Genomic DNA, 17,689 nt, shown 5'->3' with positions numbered 1-17,689 from the left:
GTGGGTGGAAGTGATATCAGATTCTAAACCTGACGAACATGCATAAAGACAGCTGTGGATACAGTATATGTCCCTCGTCTGTTTTCCTCACACCCCCAAGTTGTCAAATATTTCCACATCGTATTTCAAATGTCTAATTTTCTACTGGGAACGTATTTTTCAAAATCCTATTTCTCCCACATGATGCTTCAATGCTAACATGCTCACAATGAAAATGTGAGCATTTTGCCTAGGTAGCAGAATAAATCCAGCCCATACTTGAGCCACGTGCTTGTTTTCTTTTGGCCCATTATACACCCAGATCCATGGCCATGGATTCTCAGATGTTACTCTCACATCTGGACCAATTCTGGCACACACACAGAATCAGTCAATACCACAGGATAACAGTCGGAGTCTGCCCAGATGTAGAAGTATGTAGGCCAGACTTGTGCCGAGGACCAAGGCATATGTTGGGCCAGACATTTCATTTTGCTGTCTGGGTGATCTTTACCAATGTTTCTCATGTACATGGTTTGATGTTGGTTTAGTGTATTAGCATGCTAACGTTTGCTTAACTCCAAAGGGCTGTTAATGCTGATCAGAATGTCATTTGTTTTGCTGGTATTTGGTCATAAACTAAAGTATCAGAGAAACTGAAATGTTAAACCGATGATGGCACAAAAGTTATTACAATTTATCTTCAATTTATCTCCTGGACATTTCACTCTGAGCCTGCTTGGGGCATTAGAGGAGAAGTCAAAAGGATTCATTATCTGTATCACTTTCATGGTAATCCATTCAATGATTCAGTCTAGACCAAAGTGGTGGACTAACCAACACTCGCATCTCTGCTAACATGGCCAAAAATGTTGATGCACTCATCTCGGTTGCCTTTAATTGTTACTGTGCAGCAGCAGAAAGGCCACGTTTGAGGCCGCCCTAATTTGTGGAGCTTGTCGACGCTGTACACAGCCTTACTGAAGGCTCTGCAGACACTACTCAGGTCTCAAAAAACTACTCACATCCTTAAATGCATCCAAGAAGCATTGCAGGTGTAATGCAATCTGGATGCTCAAACTTACATTCCAGCCATATGTTGAAAAGATGTAAATGACACAATCAAAGCTTCAGGTCTGTCCCTGTGATAACAACGGCTGCAGGTGAACTGAGGTCAGACTTTGTTTTTCCATGTGTTTTTGGTCTGCACAGTTGTTTGGCTGTTAAACTGTTACTGCTGTAATGAAACACATATTTCTTCTTCAGGTGCATTGCCACCACTGTCTAAACTGGAGCAGAGCTGACCTCCATTTGCCTGCAGTCCGGAAAAACCAAGACACTGCAATCAGATTTGTGATTTTCATAAGTGGAACAACTGTTTGTAATCTCATCTGGCTTTTATCCGGATACAAGACACCTCAAATGTCCACTACAAACAAGGTTTTCATCTTTTTTCAAACCAAATAGTGACATTTCAACACATCCCTATCATGCAGTCACTCATTTTGATTTAAAACACCCTGGATGTGCTGTATTCCACTCTCTATTTTATGAATCACATTACATTACCGCTGCAACCACCCGATCTCCCCAGAGGATCATTAAAGTTTCACCTCTTCTTAAAAACAAACACTATTTCTCTCCACATTGTACTGTTTGCACATTTACGTCTTCCTGCGTAAACTTTGGTGTTGTACGTGTTGACAGAATCATGCATCACTTCCCCTGATCCACAATCAAGCAGCACTCCTCATGAGCGAAACGTTTATTTCTCAGAGATTATCTGCATCGTCTCCTGTCAGAACACGACGCTGCAGAATCAGCGCTGCATCCAGAGTCAACATCAGGAGAGACGCAGGCAGTTTATAAGTGGGTGTTTCGCAGGTGTGAGCCCAACGTGCTGGGACGACAAAAAGATCCAGTAACACACAGGTGATCCGACGCACACACTCAAAACCTGCACATGTACCTACAAGCTTTCCATAGCCTGCAGCTAATCGACATGGGAAACTGTTGATCCATTGAGTAGCGTATATTGAAAAAAATCAATCACTTAGATGCATGTTTAAACCGTGGGATTGAGGAGTGACTCGTTAAGATTAAATGAGTTAGGATAAATGTCTTCTTCTATCCGTCCTCATTTGGCACAGAGCTCAGGGCGAAGCTATTCTGATGGTAATGAAAATAAATACAGGCCTTGGGAATCCGTGTCCATTCCAAGAGCCATTCATCTATGAAGCAACCTCATTCTTATATAAGAGGCCCTATTTGAATTCGGTTCACATCACAGTTTATTTAACTTGATTTCCCTAAATAGGGTCCTGATTGGGTTGCATAAGGCCTCTGGGTCCTCAGTGGACAGGAGGAGGGGTTGGATGGGACAAGTAGGAGAGGGAAAAGGAAAGAAAGAGAGGGTGAAAGAATAATGAGAGGGGTGTTTCAAGTTCAAGTTTCAACTTTATTTGTCCAAGTGGGGAACTGGTTTGGTAATAAGGAGTTGCACTAATGTTTCATCAAATACATAAGGCAGCAACCAGTGCAAGGTGCTAAAAACAGGCAATGTAAGACTAATCATCACTGTCATCATCATCACTGACATCTGCATCATCATCATCCACATAATAACATCATCACAACCGCAATCACCTTCCTGCTGCTTGTACAGTGAACTCGGTGTTCGGCTAAAAAAAAAAAAAAAAAGGATGCTTGCATCATTTTGTTTCAGTGGTAGAGTAATGATAACAAAAGGGTTGAAGTGTATGTTTAACATGTTGTAAAGGTGATTGCCAAAGAGACTGGAGTGGTGTACTTCAGATGAATACCAAGACAATGAATAACAATGAATAACCATCCCTCATCCCTGCAGGACTTTGGTTTGGTTTCTGTCTGCATCTATTTGTCACCCTAAATGAACAGAAAATGATGTTAAAGTGCTGCTTCCCTAACCTGGTAGTGCCCTGATCTGAATCTACTGCAGGTAACACACTGACTATAGTTAGGTACCCCACACAACCCCGCATCAAATAACCTGAACTATCACTTTAAGATCATTGCATGGCTGTTACTTCAAGAGGACCGAAGTGGATCTGTGAGGCCCAACCACACAGGGAACAAGTGGAAAGTAAGTCAGTCTCGCCAGGTTAGACTTGCATCCTTTTCTGAGTGCCAACCAAGACATTTACGCTATGTGTTGTCCTCTTAGTAGCTAGTACAGCCATAACACTTGGTGGTAATTAAATCTCCTAGACATCATTTTTACTACCTGGGCTATGACACTACTTGTTAATCATGGTAAGTCCAGTGACTTTAGAATTTAAACTCTTTAAATCAGCAACACCAAAAACTTTTCACATGGGCTAGAGCAGGGTGGTGGGGCAAACAGCAAATCTGACTGCAAACAGAGGTGAAGGCTAAAATGTCTCTTGACTAATCGCATTGTAATCTGTCTTGATTACCACTTGGATGCATTTACACTAAACTTTTTTTTACGATGGTTTAGTTATACAATCCCAACACATATTCAGTGATTAAGTAAATATATGTGTTGTCTACAGCAGGGTCGAGCAGGGGCCTTTACAGATAGACGAGCCCCTTACATTGCGGACACGACGTCTGCTGTTCAGAAGAACTTGTATTATTGCTTAAAGTCAAAGCTCTGTGACTAAGCAGTTGTGTGACAAGAAAAACAGAAATGTGAAATGAAGCTCCTGTATTGTGTTATTGTATATGATGAACCTAAAACACACAAAGACTGAGGCAACAGACAGTTGGCCTCTTTGTTATGTTGCGAGCAAGCAGAAGCTTGTCGGCCATGATTGTAAAATCTTTAGCAACTGGCAAAAGTCACAGATTTGAAAAATCCCATTTTCTACAGTTCAACATAAATCCAGGATTTTAAACTGTATCCACCTGAATGAAAAGTCAGATGCAGAAAACAGATGTTTTCAGTTACTCACTTCAGTGTGGAAATGGCTTTAGTTTGTTTACCACCTGTCAGCTGCGTATCTTTGTGTCACTAAAGCCGCCAACCTACCACATAATTTCCCATAAACCCAATACTGTACCAACAAGTTTATCAAGTCACTTCAGATAGCCTGTAGCTCTGAACGCTCTGAAAAACAAGTTCCTCTCAGTCTGCTGTACCTGAAACAACCTTTTCCATTTCACATACCTTTGCAGTTACAATCAAATTTCAGACAGTTTTATTTTGTTAAGTGTTTCAGGTTCATAGCGCCTGTGAAGCCGTGATACAGCACTCCATCAGCACTTGAATCTATCGAAATAAAACAGTCGGATGCAAGAGGGGAATTGGACTCTTGAATGTCAGAAAAGCATGTCCAAGAATTTGGCAATATCTGACTCGTAGTACTTCTAATGGTTTTTAGAGCAGGATAATAACCCATCGTCGGCTTTCGCAAGCCCATTCAGATTTTATGGATGTTGTCGGTGTGGGTTTTTCACAGTGCGTCTGCACCTGAGTAAAATATAATATCTCAAACAAGCTTCTCATGGCAAACGCTGACAGGAAATGACAAGAAACTAGAGACATAGCGAGGGCCTTCCCATGACTGCTTGTATTGCAGAATATTTTTGCAGATATTTGGCCCCAAAACCTTTGCAGTCGGTACATCCAAAGTAAATTTGGAGCTGCAGCTGAGTGAAATACAAACCCAAGAACGAGTCTTATGATTTATTCAGAGAGATTTCGCACACCGCAGACACAACAACTGCTCAGTCGATAAAGAGGAAGAGACATTTCCACGCAGACTGACCTCATAACCCTGAAGAAGCACCATCACCACACCAGATTCCAGAATGAGCCTGACCACACTCTTAACACTCAGAGACAGGTGTGTGTGTTGGGGGGGTGGGAGTGTGAGAATCTCTACTAGTGTGACGACAATGGTGAGAGATCACTGACACCACAGGCTTAATGTATAGTTTCCATGGTCAAGCTTGTTCTCCCACACGTCTCATCTCTGGTGAATAACCCTCTGTGCGGTGCAGCGGTCCAGCCAACGGCCCATCCGGATGCCGACAAGATTACCACGGGGATATTGCGGGTGGATTCCTGAGTGGCCGCTGTGACATTTCAGGATTAATCATGATGGCTGATAGCATGAGCGCCTGTTAATTGCATTATGAATGGATCGCACTGTCTGCGTTCATCGCACCACTCATATTCCAGGAATTCTCCCTTCTGTCTTTGTGGTTCCTCATGGGTCAGAGTGGGAATCAGATTACTTTTAATTTATGTTTGAAAAACTGGAACAAAAAAATCATTCTAGCAAACATGTCAGATTTAATTATATCACAAATCTGCTTCTAAACTCACTCTCACTCCTGCTTCCCATTTGACTGCATTTTCAGTAGGTGCAGCAGTAAGTTGGAGCCCTAATCCTCAAGGGATCACTGTATAGAGGTGGGAGGTGATGGGCAGTGAGAACTATGTGGACTATGAGATCCTCCTGTAAGCCCCAGTGATTGTGGGATAAGATGAAGGTCTGCTGAGGCGTCTTACCGGAGTGCGAGGAAGCATGTTAAAACCAAGAAAAAAAACAAAAAAAACCATCTTCTCCTCTTCTCAACATCTGCAGCCACTCACAGTTTCCATGTTCTGGCTTGATGAGCCACAACACATGCTGGGTCTGAGCGAATACAAGCACACACGCACACAACGAATCAGGGGCGACAGAGCTGATGTGTGTGTGTGTCTGTGTTTGTGTACACTAGAGGCTGGGGAGAGATGTTCTTGGCCGAGGCACAATCAGGAATCAGACGTCTTTCTTTGCCAAGGACAAGTTTAACTCTATTCTGCTTATTTTTGGCAGCAGTGGCCTGAGTAAATCACAGCGCTGCTTTATTGGCAATCGCGGAGAAGCTGCCACGGGCTGCAGCCCAGCTCCTATCCACTCACTACATCAACACGACTCCATGCCGTTTGAGGGGCAGAGGTCACACGGCTGTACAACTTAAGGCCAGCGAAGGGGCACAGAAAGAGAAGAGCGGCAGTTGCAGACTGGAAAACTGGTTTTTAAATGTGTGGAAAAAAGTAAGACAGCTGCCCTTTTTTCTCAGTGACAGACAGAAGAGGAATGTACAGTAATACTAGACTATGATTTAAGGAGGATCCTGACAGACAGTGGAATTCACAAATTACTTTCTCAAGGGTTTCACGGAGGCTTTCACTGCAGCTAAAGGGCTATGATCTGTTAAAATCCTCGGTGGTGTCGGGCTTTTGGTCAAGGAATAGTTTGACTTTTTGGGAAATACTGTTATTTGCCTTCTTGCTGAGAGTTAGCCAGCAGACAGTTAGCTTAGCTTAGCACAAAGACTGGAAACGGGGGGAAACAGCAAGATTAGCTTTGCTCATGTCCTCTAAAGCTAATTAACACATTATATATACTTTTTAGTTTAATATGTAAAAAAAACAACAACACGTTTCACTCGTAGGGCACGTGTAGGGCAACACATTTCCCGACTATTTCGAGAAGCTGTGAAGTTTCTGCTGGTTTCCTGGAAGTCACTGCTCTCGGCCAAGACAGAGTGAACCACAACTCGTCATTTTTACACTCTAAGTTGTGTTGGCAGACAGTTTTATTTTTGCTTCGGCAATGTTTCCTAATCTAGGGGTCAGGATCCCTAAGGGTTCTGTACTCAGTTTTCAGGCCAGTTGCTCACAACCCATAGATAGCCTAAATGCAACCTGTGGCAAGCATATTGAGCATGTACTGCTGCACCATGCTTTGGTTATAAAGGGTCACGTTATAAAGGGATCAGAATGCGACAGTATCTCCAATCCTGAACTGTAACTTAATTATCTTGTTATACTCAAATAATTCAGATGATGATACATTATTTCAAGATAAATGTTCAAATTGGCTTGGTTTTTGTATGCTCAAAAATTGATAAATAAATGAAGTGATGATAGTGTGACACAGACATTTACCACACAATACAGGCTCAAAACACGTGTTGGTTGCACCAAATAACAATTAAAAAGTTGGTTTAATAAAGAGTATAAAGATGTTGTTGTTGCTGTATTGGAGCATCACCAAATCTATGTCTTTTCATCTTCACATGAAAGCATGAAATGAGATGCAGCTGAATTAGCTGGCATCAAAGAACAGCAGCAACACTCCCTCTTGAATCACTCTTCCAGTTTTCTGTGGATTATTGTGATTTGACTGATTGTGATTAATCATCATGTTTATTGATGTTCAGGACACCTGATGGAAGCCTAAGAAATCCAATTTGCATGTCAGTTAATGAGCCATTTTTAAACCTCTGCAGAAAATTCACTCAACCCTCTTGTTCTGGGACACGATGTACAACCATGAAAATAAATTTAAGTGAAAATGTATGTGTTGATAATGGTTCTTTAAAGTTATGTAAAGGAGGCAGCAAGTTCAGCCTCATAGTCCAGGGTCTTGGGTTGTGGGGGTTAAGGGTTTGGCAGGGGTAAGAGGGATAACAGTGTTGGTGTCTCTCCAGTGCTTAGAGTATCATTACAGGAGGATTAGTCAGAGGATCATCCAGGAGGTTTCACTAAAGACAGCTGTGATGTGTAAGGTGGTCTGGTGGTCCTGGGAACTAAAGGCCATGCTCACACAGACACATATCTACACACACAATAATGTCATTTAAAGTGTGAGAAAAAGCAAATCGTGCCTCCAGTGTTGTGTCTGGAACTGAGACATGTGGTGGGCAGGCGGAGGAGGCCATTTTGGCTCCATCTATCCTCAGCGGTGGAGTCAAGTGTCTGCAGTGTCACCACTACAATTCATGCAAAGCTGTTACCAAACCCCCTCTCTGGGGAGCGCTGGGCAACCACTGCTTCAGTGTGTGTTTGAACGTGTGGTATGGTTGTGTGTCCAGGAACGTGAGAAAGTGTAGTGAAACCCCAGAGGTTCAGACATACAGACCTGAGGGGTAAAGTACACAGAGCAGACCTCACTACACTGTGCAGCACTCACATAGAGAAGTTACACTGAGCAGACCAGCTGGTGTGAGTTTGTATTTCCACTGGTGCACTTACGTTATTCTGTGTTGTAAATGTCAGAACGATTTTTCATATGTAACAAACACATTCTACCTATTACAAGAACAAGAAAACACAGTTTTTCAGATTCTGTTTTTCTTCTGTTCTTTAAGTGGGAGTTAAGATTTTAACGAAAAAATCAGTTTCATTAGAGGAATAATTTGCCTTTCACTGCCTTGCCAAGGGTTAGGTAGGGAGGTGGTTAGCTTAGCTTAGCTTAAAGACTCTAGGGAAACAGCTAGGCTACCTTTGTCCAAAGGTCAAAAATATTACCACCTCTAAAGCTCATCAATTAACTTTTTAACATTTTCATCTTACCGGTTTTAAAACAAATGTAAATGTAAAAGATTCTTAAACAAGTACTTGATGGCTACATATATTGCTAATGTGCAAACGGTAAAGCTGCATGTCCCAGATGAGGTAGCATCCTCACCAGATGATGATTCATGTATAAGACATGGAAATAAAGTAGAGCTTGCTAGCTCTAGCATTGTAATTACAATAAAGAAAAATGCACTAGATTATCGTCTCAACATAACCCTGTTTGGCTGCTTAGCTTGCATTCTTGTTTGTTTAGGCTGTTTGTGTAGGATGAGGTCTAACCATTGTGTTAGCTTAACCTTCCACAAATCCAATAGAGAACAGGCCAGAGCCATTCAGCTTAAATTCTGATAGCATCCAGAATCCTAGTTGTAAAAGAATATTCTTTGACATAACCTCAATTTGCTCACGTGTCAACTCTGAAGAGCCATGAGGACACTATTTTAGGACACTTGAATTAGATCTGTCCTCAAATGTAACTCCAACATGACAACTTCAGGTTGTGAAACAATCACACACACACATACACACGTTAGATCATCAAGTCTGATACACAACTGATTGGGAGGAAGGATGAATAACAGCCTTGTGTTTGACGTCACTGTGTCGGCTTTGAAAAGAGCCAAATAGGCCTCCATTCATAATCGCTAATCATAGACCTGTCGCGTAGCAACGGCAACAAAAACACAAGTGTTGCGGAACAAATTAGTCAACGTGATTCAGTGAAAATTCATAAAAGAGGACATGAAGGCCTGGATGGTGAAGGTTTGAGTCATGAGTGTCGTTATGCTGCCCTGAAGAGCTTTAATACAAATCATGAACACACTCTCTTTAGCATACAGAATCAGTTATCAATAGACTTTCATATGCTTGAATATGCATGAGCCACACTCATGTACATGTTCACACACACATTCTCTGTCTCACTTGAACACACACATATCTCTGTATACTGTGGATTGCCTTTACAACTCCCTGTGGATGAAATCCCTTTATTAGAGGCCAGTAGCCCGCTGGCTGCCTTTAAACTTGGCAGCAGCTGCCCGGGACACAGAGAGAGCAGAGACCCATCTATAAATGTGATGATTGTTGCCCTGCGTTTTCCCCTGCGCTGTGTAAAAAAACAGCCAATGACCTCTCTACTTCCCACCCTGGCACCGGGCTCTGCATCCCATTGGCCCCAGAATGGCTCCCGCAACAGAGCCGCAAGCTCCAGTCGCCTACACTTAAATGTAATCTCAGCAACGTTATTGGGAATTCAATAAAAATAACAGCCTCTGAATCTTTCACCTAAATTATAGGGTTGAGTGTGGGGCAGATTCAGGAGGGGTGGGTGAGCTTAGAGGGGTATGGTGTGATGAGTAAACTTAAGGGGTGGGAGCGGGGGGGGGGCTGTACAGGCCGAACCGTGAGTTATGGCCACAAACTGACCACTAATGGACCAAACTCACACTCACATGATTTGTGAGGGGTGCAGGGTCACCCTGCTCTGAATCCAAGAACCTTGCAACACAACCATTTATTTTCTCCGCCCTTCAGTTATTTCCTCTATCCAGTAACACAGCGGCTCTCAATCTGGGATTCGTGATCCCTAAAGGAGTTATAAGATGATTCATTGGTTGTAAAAACTTGGATCTTTAATTCACAACTACACAGCTGTATGATTAATGACTTTTTCCACATGAAATTAATGTTTGGAGACTTCAACCTTCTAAAATTAATCAAATTAAATAGCGTCAGAAAGGGAATATCAAATTTGGTGTTGCAAAGTCACACATGTATGTTCACACCCACAGCAAGGGGCTGTGAGTCGGGCTAGGCTGATATACGGTTTTGATTTGGACTGATGTTGGAGACATTCTGGCGACTGACCAGTATTTGAATATCTGAGTCTTGTTTTCGTAGTTTTTGTCATCATTTTTTATCAGTGAAGGTCACATTGTACTTATAAAGTTGCCTGCATGCTGAGATCTGGGAACAAGGCTCCAACCAAGTCCAGCAACAGAGGAGGAAATGTGCAGATGATCACAGAGGTTGTGAACAGGCAAACAGCTTAGTGAGATTATCTAAACCACTTAACTGGAGGTAAAACTGAAAGTAAATGTAACTAATATTGTTAATAATCTCTAATGTCACAGGAAAAATGTATGCCTGAAAAGCTGCATCAAGTAGAGTTGATCATAGCTGAAGAAGAAATTGAGTCTGTTAACTGTGATGGAAATTTATAACGAATGGTTTGGGAAATAATGATAGCACTCAACTTCATTTTGTCCTCTAAATAAATTTGTCTAACTTGGTACATTGTTCAACTTCATCAGACTGATTGTATTTCTTGCCCCATCTTACTTCCTTTTTGAAATGTCAATCGTCTGATTTATTCACATTACAGCTGCTAATCTCATTACTTCAGCAATTAATGGTTCAACTTGTTTGCTGTTTCATGAGTTTAAAGGAGGGGTGATATCAGGTTGGTCTCTCAGCCGATCTGTGCAGTTGACAGACTGGTCTGGGACATGTTAGCTTGGTGCAGTGGTAGGAGGTGGGGGAAGCAGCTCACCTTGACCAACAGAGGAGAAATGCTACTTCCTGTAACATAACGTCGTCTTTACATGTTGTGTCTTCCTGGCTGGCTTTGTAATGTTAACCACTGGTAAACACACATTGAGGAATCACCTGGTGTTTTTCACAGTTGGAGGCTGTGTGAATCATGTAGCGTCACAGTCAAAGTTAAGGTAGTGCTTAATGGCGGGTAAATAACCCCAGGCTACATCCAACAAGTCCTCCAGTTTAAATGACCATATACGATGTTTCTCCTTCCCCCCAATATGACCCATATAAGCACCAGATCTTTGTCATCAGGGTAAAAATAATAAACATGCATTTAAGGTTGTGGACGGCCATTGTTTATACACAACACCTTGGTTAGGCTTCAGGGAATGAGCATAGTTTGGGATAATGAAGTACTTCCTTCAGGTTGGGGGAACTTTATTGTCATGGTCACAATAATAAACACAAAGTTAAGGTTAGGAAACAGTCGTGGTTAACAGAAACAATGACGACTGGTTTTGAACAGAAAACAGTGCTCTCCCTTGTAAAAGTGTTTTCTGTCCATTCATCCCTATTGCAGACTTTACCATGACCTTATTTCCTCTTTTGTTCCTGTCATAATCGCCTAACAATAATATCATATATCATATATATAATAATCATATAAGCTGTGCGCAGATGAGCTGTGAAACACAAAAAAAATGTGAATTATGGGCGTGAAGCATTTGGAGTTGTTTGAAGGGCCCTTAAATGAAAATAATTTGAGTAATTGCAACGTAATTACTTTGTCAGTGAGTAATGTGTAATGAGTAATTGATAAAATTTTACTAACTTGCCAACCACTGACCATAACCATTTCAATTTAACAATGCATACACAAAGTAATCCCATTTTATTTTTATGTTTTTATGCCTCTGCACCAGCCACAGCCACAGCCAGAGGCATATTGCTTTCAGGTTGTCCATCTGTCCGTCCCATTCTTGTGGGCATGATATCTCAGTAAAAGCTTGAAGGAACATCTTCAAATTTGGACTCAATGATTAACTGGTTAGGTTGTGGTGGTCAAAGGTCATAGGTCAAGGTGAGTGTGACCTCACGAAACACTTTTTAGCCATTACTCAAGACTTCACACAGCAATTATGACAAAGTTTCACACATATGATTAATATTTTATGTCACTCTTAATAAAATCTGAAACTAGTCTGAGTGGAGGAGGGATAAAACCACGACGCAGTAATTCTAGTAACTACTTTGCTTTTCAGGGATGAATTGACTTCACTAACCTCTAGCTCACTGGGCCTCAACCGGTCCAACAATATGGGCTTCCCAGCAGACCAGTGCAGGGAGGGTGTTTAATAGTTGGGTGGAGGCCTTAATCCTTGGACAAAAGGATTTCAAGAGGAAAAGTACAATAGCTCAGTTGGGAGACATAACATTGTATGAGCTTAAACTGTTATGATCCATATGAGGCCTCTGTGTTGTTAAAGACAGCCAGTAGTCAAAAGATACAAAATTATTGTAATTATGTTATTAGGAGAGGGGCAGATGTTTAAAGAACTATGACAAAAGCAATAAATGCATGAATATACAATAAATATAAGACTTTTAGATTTTACAGTTTGCAGTCCATTCACCCAATACAACAGTTCGCTTGGTGACGCCATCTCTCCTCCTCTTCTCCTGTTTGACAAGAAGCCAACAACTCAGAGCAGCCAGCTGTTTCTTATTTTTCTTCTGCACCCCCCCCCCCCCCCCCCCCCCAAATCCCCCACCCATCCCCTCTTTCAGTCTCTCCTCCATCAGCAGTCCCTCCATCCAAACATCCAGCCCACCTCCCCTCCACGAGAGCCTACCTTATGTCCAGATCACACACACAGGAAGGGTGGAGGAGCTCAGAACACTAATGATTGGTCTTTACCCGTGTTGGAGGTTGGAGCTGATTTGATTGGCTCGTGGCCTGCATATACAATACCACTCCTACAAAAAAGTGAAATTCCTCCTGAAAAAAAAATTCCGTGTTAAAGATGAAGATTTAAAAGATGAATTTTGGAATTCGGGAGTGTGTTTTCATGTGTTCATAATCTCACACAGAGGCTGTCTTTTCATGCCACTAGTAAGAGGACTTAGGTGGGTACCTCGACCTCTGAGGTGTCAGCCTTTTGCGTCTACAGTGATAGCGTTGTGAGGGTCCACACACACACGCACGCAAACACAAACTGTCGAATTAGCTCCTGACATGAAAAACAGTGCTTAGTGCTGTTTTCCTGTAGTTTACTGAATAAACAGCGCAGGTAAATGAGTAGACAGCAGCAGTAAAAGGCACACACATAACTGACACTGCCTCTCTCTTTATATCACTCACTGAAATAGATTCTCTTTATATCTAAATATTTTTCTTTTTTTTCACAGAGGAGATGATGGAATGATTCCTGAAATTTAAACCTGTCAAAATAAGTCTATGGAAACATCTGTGTGTGTGTGTGTGTGTGTGTGTGTGTGTGTGTGTAGGAGCATCAACAGTTTCACACACTTCAAAACTAACTAACACTTTTTGCTTTTGTATGCAATTTTTTTTTACCTTCATTCATGCATGTGCGCTCTCCCCATCACACACAAACATAACCACAAAAAGCACCTTTGTTCTTGCCGTATCTGGAGAGGGCGAAAGATAAACAAGCATTCTTTTGGGGGAGATGAAAGAGAGCTGGAGTGATTGTGAGGGGGGGGGCAGGGGTGATGATAAGATCTGACCCTAATTATGTGGGTGAGATAGAGCCCCGTATTGGAAGGGGGAGGGTTCGGGCCTCTCCCACATACATAATTCACTTTCTTGCCCAGAGTTTGATGAGAGTATTGATGCAGCTTTGTGTCTGCAGGTAATAGTTGGGTAACTTAGGGTATTATAAAGAATAGAAACAGGGGGAAACAGCTAGACGAGCTCTAAAAAAATCCACCTACCACCTAATAAAGCAATAAACAAGTTATGTCTGGTGAAAGGTGACAGGCCGGCTGTCACCCTCTGTTTCCATTATTTATGCTAAGTTAAGCTAAACATCTCCAGCTTCATATTTTACCATACAGGCAGAGTTTCTCTGAGTTTGAGATTTAGTGTCCTATGACTGTCAGACTAGTTTTGGATTGAAATATGTCACATTTATAGATAGGTTATTATTCAAATCTTACTCCATTTTCAGCTAAGCTGACTGAATCTTTGTCTGGTCACTGAATGTTCCTTCAGGATCGCCTAAAACACAGCTGGACAGCAGGTGACGCAACTCTCTTGGTGGAAACTTGGCAAGATGCGAGAATCAAAGTGCTGATAGATGAGGAGTCCAAACTACACTGTATAAACAATTTATATAATGACTGGACAAAACTCATTGGATTAAACCTTGTATTATTTATCTATGCAGTCAGATTTTTTTTTTTGATTAAAGTTATAAATGTTGGTAAACTGTTCAGAAAAGCTTTCTCGCTTCCCAATAATCCATCAAGGCTTTAGATGTAATCATAATAAATGGTTTACACAACAATACAAAACTGATGAATTACATCTCCTGTTAAAAAGACAGATCGAGTGTCCTGCTGGGGAAGCATTTAATCCAAGACATGTTTGACAACCTTATCACCCTTCATTTGCTCTTTTTGATTACCTATAATTAATCCAGTATTAAAAATCACTAATAATTACTAAATCATTATTTTCTTCTACTAAACCTTACATAAACAGTGCCTTAAAAACAAAATGTTTATACATAGTACCCACATCTTGGAGCAGAGACAGTTCTTGGACAAGTCCACATAAAGTAGTCATCATATTTAAAACATTGTTCACTGATGTTTTTGGCTCTTGGCTGTAACAGAACAAGCTAAAAAACACTGACGTATTACACATCCAGCAGACACGGAGCAACGTTATCAATCACCTCGACTCATGTCTGTCGCCACTTAACAAGAGCAAGTCCAACATTCACTTTCTCTTTTAAGTTTTACTTTGGGTCTCCACCAACTCCGGAGGAAGACATCTGGCTCCTTAGCTGTTAAATGCTCCACTGTGTTCACAAGCTAGTTGCTAACTATGTCTGTCTATGGGCAGGTAGCATACAGAGAGCGTTTCCCTGAAAACAGCTGGAAACAATGCTGATGAGAGGTGTGAGAGAGAACCAAATCAGTAAAGCTGTCGGCCATAAAAACAAAACAAAGAGCTGAAAGATGCTTAAACGATGTGTGGAGCTGAGGAACTTCGGAGTTGGAAGATAGAGCCTGTAACTCATAAACACCAGCAGACATTAGGCAATATCACTTTTTGGTTTGATTTGGCCAGTTAAAGAACATCCACACTTATTACATACACTTCAAATGTTAGCTATGAAACAAGTCATAGTTTCATTTCAAATCTAGTCTCCATCTTACTCTCCCTATAACACACAGATTCTTTTTCATGGAGTTAACTGCGTCATCAGTGTCATTTTACTTTATGGCTTGTATTGTTAAAAGTGGTGGATGGATCGGCTCGGTGCTCATCAGTATCAGTCACGTCTTAATGTGTAACACTTGGCTCAGGAGAGGAAAAAATGTGGCACGGGTAATAAAACCATGCCACAGCCCAAGGCCTCATAAATCACACGAGGACCATTGCCTTACTGTAAAACCCTCCGAGGCACACTGCAAAGAGGAGTTATCAAGAGGGGAGAGAGGGCGGGGTGCTGTTTGGATGGTGTGTGCGTGGGGGGGTGTGTGTGTGTTGGGCAGCAGGGCTCAATGGAAGACAGCCGATGGTGATAAGACTGAAATATCTGAGTAGTGTTTACTTTAAGAGTCAGCGGTGCTGGTTGTAATCCAGACCAGCTGAGAGTTGTCTGCAAAATGAGGAATCAGGGAGGAAGTGTGTGTGTGTGTGTGTGTGTGTGTGTGTGTGTGTGTGTGTGTATCCATGTTCATTCCTTGAGTACAGTACAAAAGGTCGATGGGCTAAAGAGGCGAGTCGCTTGCATCATATACAATGAAGGCAGAAATGCTCTAAATCCAACTGAATCTTTCTCTTCATCTGCCTCTCACCATTCGGTTTCTTGTTCATTCCATCAATCCATCTCTCTCTCTCTCTCTCTCTCTCTCTCTCTCTCTCTCTCTCCATAGGGATTTAACATGGATCAGTCTGCCCTGTTGCAGCCAATCACAGCCGCCCTGAAGTCTTTTGTGCCAAACACGAGTGTGTTTTTTTAGTTATGTGTATTCAGTGGACAGCAAAATCTAAACACACGCATGCACGCAAGCACACACACACACACTCGCTCACACACACACACACACACACACATACACACACACACACACACACACACACACACACATAAACACAGCACACAAACCTAAAAATCTAATTCTCCTGATGCGCATCACATTTTCAGTTCAATTCACTTCAATTGTTGGAGAGGTACCACATCTTCTTTTCAAACTTGTTACACCTGTTTACTGTATAATATGCATATATGATACTGTATTTCCCTTTTATCACTCTTCAGGTAGGATATCAGCCAGTCACTGACATCCATCTCTAGAATTATACAGTTAGTTACATGCATAAAGCAAAATAAAAAGACTTGAAGCATTAAAGTATGTTTCAGCTCAAGTTTAAGTGCATCTAGCGTGAGTGAAAAGCAAGCTGTTACCAGGCATGTCAACAGATGTGGTGTTTAAAATAGGAGAGTATCTGTTGCAGCAGATGTACAAGAGGGAAGACTGAAAAACGTGGCTGAAAAGTGTAGACATGCTGTCAGTGGGAGGAACCAGAAGTGAGAGGTCAACACAGTTCTGCATCTCAGTTGTGAACCAAGCAAATCCACATGGGTTGATGGAATCAGCAAAGTTGACTTTAAGTTGCAGATCACGACCCACCCACTGTGAGTGGTGCATCTTCCAGGATTTTTAACCTCTGTGATTGGATTTTTGATGAAATGCCGCCTTATGTTTCCATGTGTATGAGCTTGTACCTGGGAAAATATCAAGCCAATCCAAACCATGGAAGTGTTCTGTCAGTCAGCAAACATTATCAGTGCAGAATGGGACAGAAAAAGGAGCTCCTGACACTGTGCACAGGTTTTGTACAGGTTGCCCTCAATTTGAATTAACTACCGTCAGTAAAAAAAAAACCATTACACAGATTATTTTATATATTATCATATTTAATGACAACTACAGTGGAGACAGAAAAAATGCAGACAGAAAATATCCTGATTCTCATTCTTTTGTAACAGTGACCAAAATGACAAGAGCTGGATGCCTCTTTGTCTGCTCGCCACTCAGTCAGCCTGTGTGTGATTATTATGTGGTGGTGGAAGAAAACAATTCAGGGAATTTAAATTTAAAAAGTCACTGCACTTCTGCCTGCGACCTACAATGAATGAACTAAAACATACAGTTTGACACATGTTGGTGTTCTTTTGCACACAGAACAAACAACATTAAACCCCTGATTCATTTTGGGTTCCAACAAAATGTTTAAGAAATCTGGATCTAAAGCTGAGGTATTTTCCTATTCCTATAGTCCCCCTCTCTTTACACGCTCTGCTGCTTCTCATTCTCTCAGATGGTGATTGCTGTCTGTTTTTCAAGAGCCCAGCGACAGTTCCCTGGTGAATGGGGGGCCATGATACTTTACAGATGTGTATGCCTGTGTGTGTGTTTGTGTGTGGGAGTGCGAGCACACCAGTGCACTTTCCACTGATCTGTTCTTGGATTTATGAGCAGGCCTATCAGATGCAAAGAGCTCCCGAATCATTGCTGCAGGTTTCATCTCACCAC

This window comes from Trachinotus anak, unplaced genomic scaffold (assembly GCF_046630095.1).
Source record: "Trachinotus anak isolate AG129_WGS33_773 ecotype Australia unplaced genomic scaffold, CSIRO_AGI_Tana_v1 ptg000007l, whole genome shotgun sequence".
In the NCBI taxonomy this organism is placed as follows: domain Eukaryota; kingdom Metazoa; phylum Chordata; class Actinopteri; order Carangiformes; family Carangidae; genus Trachinotus; species Trachinotus anak.
The sequence above is the reverse complement of the archived record's forward strand: the minus strand, read 5'-3'. Positions refer to the sequence as shown.